The sequence below is a fragment of the Haliotis rubra genome, unplaced genomic scaffold, assembly GCF_003918875.1.
Source record: "Haliotis rubra isolate DU_JTF1 unplaced genomic scaffold, ASM391887v1 Scf453, whole genome shotgun sequence".
Lineage (NCBI taxonomy): Eukaryota > Metazoa > Mollusca > Gastropoda > Lepetellida > Haliotidae > Haliotis > Haliotis rubra.
In genome coordinates, this window is record NW_025767139.1 from 53,834 (window position 1) to 63,880 (window position 10,047).

Below are 10,047 nucleotides of genomic sequence, written 5' to 3' on the forward strand. Positions count from 1 at the left end.
GGTCTAGCCTTGATTATTTCAAGACCTATAGTTGATTACGGGAACCAACAAACAATACTTCATGGAATTTGACTTTACAATTAAATATTAGCAACAATTTTTACATGTACAGAATGGTATTGACTGACTGACTGAGTTTGGTTTTACGCCGCTTTTAGCAAGATTCCAGCAATATCACGGCGGGGGACACCAGAAATGGGCTTCACTCATTGTACCCATGTGGGGATTCGAACCCGGGTCTTTGGCGTGACGAGCCAACGCTTTAACCACTAGACTACCCCACCGCCCCATAATGGTATTGAAGTACAACTACCTGAACATATCAGGGTGTAATAGTGTATTTGGTATTTCAGATTTTGTCACCCTATCAAAGCCGTTTCCAAATACTGTCCTGGGACAAGCTATGTTTATGTAATCCTCCCATGAAAGTTATGCACATATTAACATCCTATTTCATTCAGTGGCCACAAAGCCCTAGTCACCCTGGTTACCCAGACCCGACGTACCTCCAGGACCATGCACGCCAGACAACGACATGGGCGAACTACATGATGGAACTGAATGGCTATGGGGATAACATCTCTAACATTGTCTGGAACATACAGGGTAAGTCATTAAGTGTTTGAGTGAGTGAGTGAGTTAAGATTTTAAGTCACATCGGCAGTATTTCAGCCATATCGTGACAAAATCAAGTTACAAATGTGTTAACAATTAAAGCTAAATTAAAAAGTTCTGTCAACGAAGGACAGTAAAACAACTAGATGATCACAGATATAAATTTAAAACTAGTACTTAAATCTAAAATATTTTAACTATACATAACAATACAATAAAAAAAACAGGCTATACATTGCTAACAACAGAAGGTAGATCACCATACTAGGAACTATGTTAAAGTGTTTGAGGTATAAAAAAAAGAAACGTAGATAAGGCAAGTTGGAGTTGTTTAGATTATATAACTCTCTAGAAAATATGTGCAGGATTCTTTATTTGACCAAGAGTTGTAAATATTTGCATCGATCACCCATCCAGACACTATTTTACATAGACGCCAGAGAGTGTGGGGTTTGAATCTAAAATCTATAGTTTACTGAGAAAGTGGAATCCCAAAAATATCATACACCACACAGAAGTTAGCTTAAAGCAGAATGAATGAGAATGACCTACTTGTCTCTTATTCTCATTTCCAGGTTTGACCTGGCCAGATTGGATGAATACGTCACAACATGAAGGCAAATTCCCCAATAACGTTGATGCTGCAGCAGAGTTTGTGTCACTGATGGTTCAGAGTGCAAAAGCCTACATAGGCGAACGAATTCCCTATATATTTGAAGTCATCAATGAACCTGATTGGATGGGAAAACAAATTGACCCACAAACGAATATAGACTTCCACAGGGCCGTCGCTGACAAACTGAAATCAAGAATTGGAATTAAAGTTGCTGGACCATCATACACAAGTATGGCTTTACGACAAGCGGACGAAAATAACTTCAACTACTGGAAGAGAACTGCTCAGTTTCTGGATATGTCTCTTGATCACTTGGACTTTTTCTCTTTCCATTCCTACAACTATCTCCGTATATCAGCTGGAAATTATTCTTACTTTGGCATAAATGAAGCTCGTCTAGTTGCTTCTCTAGACATGGTGGAGAATTACTCTTACCTCAAGAAAGGGAAAAATGTTCAGTTAGTTAACACAGAATTTGGAAGAGGTAACGTTTTCGGGGTCAGTCCCAATTTGGAAAATGGACTCATAGAGTTTGAAACCATTTATCAACCAAACGGCTTCATGTTTACTTTCCTTAATATGAGAGAGTTCATAGACAGAGTTACCATATTTCTCCTCTCAAATGAACAATTCCCGGGTCATCCTTCCATCCGGAATTCCCTATTTACCGTTGATGGTCATCCTCTTCAACCAACCAAATTCTTCACGTTTTGGCAAAACTTTACTAATGACCAAAAGTTTCTTCGAGTCTCAAGTCAATATAGTAAACAGGAGAGAATGGTTTCACCTCTGGCCCTGGCGAACCCTCTCACCAACGAGATGGTAGTTCTTCTCCACAACTATGGCAGTAAATTTGAGAATGTTAAACTGGACTTTCCAAACAACTGGCTTAACCCTTCCACGGGTGAAGAAACATGCGTTCTGCTCGAAAATGGTAATCCAGCTTTTCATGCCGATTACCATTTCAACATATCTAAGCTTCATGGCATTGTTGGTCTCCCCGGATCATCAACCTGCTTCTACAAGTTTAAAACCAACTACAACTTTTCTGGAATACGCACGGACAACGAGACCACATACTATGGCAAGGACATGATCATCCCCATCAACAACGGACATGCACAGACGATCGTAAGTCTCCCCAGCTCTGGATACCATACTGCTCATCTTAGAGTAGGAGTGAGCAGAGACCTCAAGGTGGATGCAAAACCCAATGCAGTTCAGTTCAATGGCCAGACTTTGTCTTCAAGCTACATGCTGTTTGATTCTATGAAGAATGATGATACTTCACGTAAAACAACATGGAACGTTTGGGAGTTTATGGTTCCCGTACCACTGGTCCACACAACCAACACCGTAAGCATGACCTTTGATGGAGATGGTGGTCACGTGACATCTGTCGCACTTGGTATTGGCAAACTTCTGTAGATAAATTTCACTTTCAGCATATTTTGCTTGTTTTTATTCAAATCACACATGAGAAATGACATCCCAAGAGCGGATGAATATTTTGATTCATATACCAGATTAAGAATGATGCATAAAGTGAAGTTGAGTTGACGATAAAGATGAGATTGACGCAGAGCCAATTCCATCATAAACCCAATATTAAGCAAATATAATCCCATTAGCAGGAACTCTTTCTAGTAAGTGCCGTTCATTGATGATGCATCTACTCAGTCACAAACGCCGTAAAACTTACGAATGGCACTATATCATCAGTGTGTCGTCACATTCGTTTCTGTGTCAACACAGTTACTATAGTTAATCTGAATATTTGAGAACAAAGACTAAAAGCAAAACAGAAAATTGTTGTCTTTCGATAATAAAAGTATCACATAATAGGAACTAACTAAATGTACTTGCTGGTATAGTTCTTAACATGTGAGTGACTGAGTGAGTTAAAATTTATCGTCACATCGGCAATATTTCAGCCATATCGTGACGAGAACAATAAATTTCTTAGGAGGACAATTCTTAACATGTGAGTTTTACAAACGTAAATACAGAATATATACAACCAATATTCCCTGTATATGGAATTAGCCAACCTGTTGACTATCAGTGAGTGGACTCCCATTTACGTTGTCACAACGTTGTGGCCTGACGTTGTCATACACAATTTTTACGTCAGCAAAAGCTAAGTTATTTATGCTAACATATTTTACGTTGTATTAACGTTCTATTTAACTTTAATCGTTGAATAGATTTCCCAGTAGTGAGTGAGTTAAAAGTTTTAGTCACATCGGTAATATTTCAGCCATATTGTGACTAAAATCCCAGTAGTGAACAGTACATAAGAAATAAAGCAGAAATTCACTTTAATGTTGTCACAACGTTTTGTCATGACGTTACCAATCCACAACCTTCCCACAACGTCACGAAAACTCAGCGTGTTAGCTGAGAAAATGACGTAAAATCAAATAATTCTTATTAATTGCATAGCTTTCAGAAAGTGTCCGGAAAAGGGGTCGAGTTGTTCAAGGGTAAAAGCGACAGAAAAAGCAGAACAATTATGCTTTTCTCTCAGCGTTGAATAAATGTGAATAACCAATCACATGTCACCCGAAGGTGAAGATGTTACTTTACTTACCCCATAGCAACATATATAAACTACCATATCATATCCATATATTTACTACCATTCCAATCACCTCCAGTGGTGGGGTGAGTGACTGAGTTAATACTTAACGTCACATCGGCAATATCTCAGCCATATCGTGTCGAAAACAATTTATACAATAAAAGTGAAAATGTCCAGTGGTGGGAAATTGCTCAGATCAGAAGAAATATTATATCAGAGTAAATATCACAGACCGGTCTTTTTCGCTGGTCTAGGTTACGTGGTGACATCTTGTGATGAAAAACGTACAGATAACAGATCTCATCTTCTTTTCGTGGCATATCTCTGGTTCATGCCTCAAACCTACATTTAAAAATTGCATTAAAGCTAATAGATCTTATTAAAATTTTATGGGAGTTAAACATTTCTCGAGCTGTTTTGTTTTATTCTTTTAATTTGCAATTTATATTTATGAAATGGTGGTGTATTGTAGCATGACCATGCTGGTGTGCCCGGTTATCATATTGCTGGTATATTGTTGTAAAACCGCACTCGCTCACACACTCAGTCACTCAGAGTTGTTTGTGGTCAGGGTAGCTTCAGAGATTTGGATGACTGATCTTGAGGAAAGATAGTTCTAGCTTTTCAGATTTCAAGAGGTATTGAACTGTCTATTCAACCCATTTGCCCTGGTGTGTCTCACACTCCCTCGACCATATCATTTTCCCTTCTGCCCAGCCATTTCTGCAACGAGAAAGCATACTAGCAATTTTCAATTATTTGCAGATTTCATATATATATATAATATATTTATTTATATATGTATATATATATATATATATATATGTCCTATCTCACAGGGTCTCATTTTCAATTGAAGTTTAGTTGGACTTTAATTGTAATGTTTTCCAGTGCTATCATAAAATGTAGTTCATGCAGTGCTATGAAGTTCCAGTACGTATTTTGTCTTTTAAGGGTTTGCTATTTTTGCGAGTATGTATAGTTAATATTAATTGTATATTTTATAAAATAAATACTATTGAGTATGTTACTGTATTGAAAAATAAAAGTTTTAACTTTGTGTCACATGTTTATATTGATACGGTCCCTAAGTAATCCCTTTGTTTGGCTATTTGGCATGCCTGATTCCTGCAGTAATGATGAACAAAAGGTGCCTGCACTATGAGGAGACCCCCATTTACTACCTGCATGGACCACAGCTGGATTAACGTCATCCCTTCACCCGCTGGCGATTTTGGTCAAATCTAGCAATAATTTACAAATCACAGATACATTACGTTTAAGACTTCCAGTTGTATGACTACCATTTTGCCTGGAAGCCGCAGAGTCCGAGTGGTAAGGCGGCTGACTTAGGCACCTAATCACCAACACACTGACTCTGAGAGTATGGGTTCGAATTGCGGATGGGACTCAATCTGTCAAAGTACTAAAATCTGTACTTTGCTTAAAAGTGTAATCCCAAAAATATCATGTGTTACATTTGATCACATTCCAAATGGCATTGTGTATTCATAGCTCTCTGCCGTAGAAGCCGTGCAAATTTACACTTATCAGGAGGTACACAAAGTCCGCGGTCAAGACTACCAGTTGTCCGTCTCCCATTTTTAAAGAAGCCGGGATTGGGTTAGGCTTTTGAAAGACCTCTGCAATTATAATGAGCAACTGTGTCACGGTTGCTCAATTGACGATCTTCTGCATGATGTGAGGAAGAGTTCTTGCTCCTTCTTTCCTGTGTGAGACGACGTCTTCCTCCGTCTTTCCTGTTAGGACAGGGTAATTTCCATGTTTAGAGGTCCACATGGGTTCTCTACAGGAACTTCTGAAGGTAATGGGATGGTATGTGACTGTTTTCTGTTTAATTTCTTTCCCTTTTTTTGGTGAATGCACAGCGTCAAGCATGCAGGTAGCAAAAGTACTGTAAGTCCCCATGGCCCCTGATATGGTGATCTACCTTTAGTTGTTGGCAGCCTATGGCCTGTTTTTATATTGTGTTGTTCTCTTTAATAATATCGTTTTATGATAAGATACTATTTTTGCCTTGATATATGTGATACTCTAGTTTTACTGTTCTTCAAATTGTATTAACATTTGATATATTACACTGGAAAAAAAGTCCATGTTTACAAGACATTTTCAATTTTGGAAAGATGAGGTTTCCAAAGATTTACAATTTGGGAAATGTCCACAAGGGGAGATAACTGGTGGGTGATGGTAAATCATTATTATTTGCACGCCCCGGGACCTAATCCCTTGTTGATTGATGAGTGAGTCAAGGCAGTTAATAGTCACCAATTAACAAGGCCTACTGCCTTGTTAATTAACAAGTTTTTATGCCTCTTAAAGAAGCCTCTGGAAGTAAGTTAAATCTTTGATGGGCATTAAGAAGTGAAATACATTACTGTGACCTGATTTTCACCTGATGAAGGAGCAAGCATATGCTCCGAAACTTCGTGTTATTCACAATAAAGAAGTTGACATCCACAAATCTTACTTTTCTTATTAAAAAGGTAAGTTATTAAAATCTGCTGAGCTGTAGGCTTGTTAATCATATCGCGGTGTGATTATCGCTCTAACACACCTGAAAGATTCGTCAACATGTGGTATGCACAGGCGGTGAAACTTGTATTGTATTACATTGGGTTGGTTGCATATTGTTTTGTGTTATGCTGTCAGTTTGTATGTATGTGTGAATGAGGAACCTCACATATTATTACATTGAAAACAGACTAAACTTAACATTTATTCCATGGTCAATATCGCAATGTTAGTGATATGGTAGTATACGAAAGTTTGTTTCACAGTTTTGATAATACCTTCTTTTATGCAGATAAAATTATTAAAAAATGAACGAATAATGCCATGCTTCTCTAAGAGTAAGGGAAGATAATTTATATACTGATTCTGATCAAATTAGATATTTCTTTATCGTCCGAACAGAATTAACAAATTACGGATGTTTTGTGTGGGTGTGGGTGTGTGTGCATGCACGCGTGGTTGGAACACTTGAGGAACAAAAATAATTTCACTCTTCAAAAGGAACTGGAACAGTAACATTTTTCATGTTTTCACATGAGCTTCAAAACATTGAATGAAATAAATGCTGTATGATGAAATGGATCAGAGAACATTATCATGGCATAAATGACGTGTGAATGACACATGTAATGGTCAAAAATATATAATCACTATGTTAGTTAACTCTTGACCAGACACGTCAAAGAGAATTTATTCACTGAAGTTTTCCAGCAACGAGTGCAACAGATGTTACGTGGCCACCGTTCCCATCAAAGGTGAAGGTCACGGTGTTTGTTGCGTGGACCCAAGAATGAGGGACCATGAACTCCCACACATTCCATTTCGTTTTCCCCTCAGTCTTCATAGAATCAAACAGCATGAAGCTTGAAGACCACCTATGGCCATTGAACATAACCGCCTTAGGTTCTGTATTAGCATTCTTGACTCGGCTGATTCCTACTCTACGATAAGCCTCATGGTAGCCAGAGCTCGGTACACTGATGGTTGTCTGCGCATGTCCGTTGCTAATAGGGATGATCATGTCCTTGCCATAGCATGTGTTCTGGTTGTTCGTGTTGAGTCCAGCAAAGTTGTAGCTGGTTATAAACTCCACATGTACACATCACAGCCGCGTCGCTCAATTACCAGGAACATGGCTGAAGTATGTCAGTATCCTGGGATTGCATCATCCGAAGCTGGGCTGCGTCTAACTTGCCGCTATGACACTACTGTGGCACTACTGTAGCTATAGAAAGATAGAAAGGTTCTAAAAAGTAGTAAAATGTCCCCGGCAGCCACAATTCCCCAAGGGTGAAATCGAAAGATGATGTTGCGCTTCTCCCAAGGGGAATTGCGTCGGCTGCCTTTCTCTCGCCATGAGAGTGCCCCACTCAGCTAAGTGCTTTTCAGCGACCCAACTGATATGGTCTTGATTCCTTACCAAAACACCTCACATAACACAAAGTTGCAAGGAATCTCCTGAGGCAACGGCGGGATACGAACCCACATGTATAGCTCGCGCAAATTATACATAATGGGCGGCACCACTCAACTGATTGAGCTACCGGGGACTTAGCTGAATAATCTCGGTTTAACGGGTCTATCCTGAGATAGTGAACTAGCACTTTCCTGATCACGTGATATGTTGTGTTGACCTCGAGGAAACAGTTTAATGTGATACTGGGATTATTTTGTTTACTTCCCGGCCGCACGTGACACTATGCCGTGTTGACAGGAGGTAACATTGTGCCGTACGGTACGATCAATAATTCCTGTCTAACGAGCCCTCTACCTGGCCCATCCCTCAAGTAGTACCAGTTAGGCTCGTCTGCTTTGATGTCCACTTTATCTATGTTGTAAGTTTTGACTGACCATATAGGATCGGTGGCTTGCTTACAGCCATCACCCTTGTGTTCCCCCGGCTGGTATAGATACCTCACTACGGCCCTATCTGGTATCTGTTTCTCTTTCCCATGCAATGGAGTAGCCGATTCTGCCACTATTGATTTTAGTTTGATAGAGTCTACCGGTTTCTTACCGGTGAGACGGGGTGACTTCATGGTTGATTGCCGACACCACCTTAGGTAACCTCACGACCCATTCAGTCGATCGCTTCCCCGGGTTGGCCATCTCCCTCGCATACTGATGCCCGAATAAGCCCTCAGCCAAAGTCCTATTGAATCTCTCAACTATGGCTTGGCTGCGATGGGCTCCGGCTGTGCCACGCCTGACCTTTGTATCGTGTTTTGCTAGCAGTTGTGACACGACACCCATGAACTCCCGCCCGGGGTCAACTTGCAGCTCTGTTGGCCACGTCAGCGGACTGCGCTTGTATATGCGTTCGAATCCTCTGGCTACCTGGGCAGAATCTTTCGCGGTCAAGGGTTCGGCTTCCTTATAGCGACTGGCTACGTCCACTACGGTTAAGGCATACTTGTACCTCTTGTCGTGGGGTAGGAATAGGAGGTCGGCCTGGTGAACGCTATTAGGTATGTTAATACCAAACTTCCTTCTAGGCACGTAGTGTGGTGCCGGTAAATAGATCTGCCATAGGGCTTGTTTTTCAAGCCACGCTTTGGCCTCCTCCGGGGGTACTCGCGCCATTTTAGCCAGCTTATCTACAGCGCTAACTCCTTTCCAGTACCCACGTGGGCTGTAGTAAATAGCCTCAAACTTTCTCTGGTTTCGTGACATATATACATCTATGTTCTTGGTTCAGTTTTCTCATGCCCGTACGCGTACGTGTTTATCCCATCAATAGCTATCCAACGTTTAGTGTCCATCGACGACAGGGACGTATATCCTATGCCCATCACTTCTAAGTGTGTTCATTTTATGTCTAAAGTCATGGGTCTTGAACAGGGCTTCCTTGAATCTGGCGTGTTTGATGTGTTGTTTAACCACATACTTCTTAACACCCTTAGCCTTCCGGATCTCACTATTGTCGGCCTTCAGGATGGAGTACATCTTAGGCCTCAAACCTATGTACTCGGCTATGGGCGTGCCAGCACACTCGTCCTTCATCTTACCTAGGACCTTTTTATTTACCGTGCTGTGTATGGCATGGTCCTTGGGGTAGTCGCTGGTGTCGTACAAATCGAGGTGTTTTTTCATGTCCTCGTACACATCCTCGGTTGGAATCTCCATCAGCAGGGAATCCGTGTCAGTGTACAGCACTTCACACCTGTCGTCGTACTGTTTCTTAAGCTTGTTGTAGTAAAAGTCGTACATCAGGTGTTTGGATAAATCGAGGATGCTCATCCCCACGTAAACAGGCCGGTTGAATTTTATGTGGCTTTTCTTCATGTGTAGGGCAGCCAGGTCGTCGGTGAATATCTTGCTCCGGTTGAATGCCGGGCTGGCTATCAATCTCCTGAGCTTGTCTTCCTCATTCGACCGAACCAGCTTCACGGTCACGCGTTTCCTCAGGTTCTCCATAGTCTTACCGAACACCGAGTTGTTCATGAGCTTATAGAGATTTTTCTCAAAGTCACTGGTGGCAAGCTTTCGGAGGTGTGTGTTCATTCTGATATAGGGCTCCATCCATGGGCTCTGGTTGAACATGAGCACCCTGTGTATTTTGGTCAGCCTCATACCCAACGACAGGTACAGCTGTAGGTTGCAATAGTGAACGATGTACTTGGTCTTATTCATTAAGTTGGGCACGAGTTTTTTCAACGTCTGCCACCCGCCCACCTAACAAGTTATGTTGGTACTC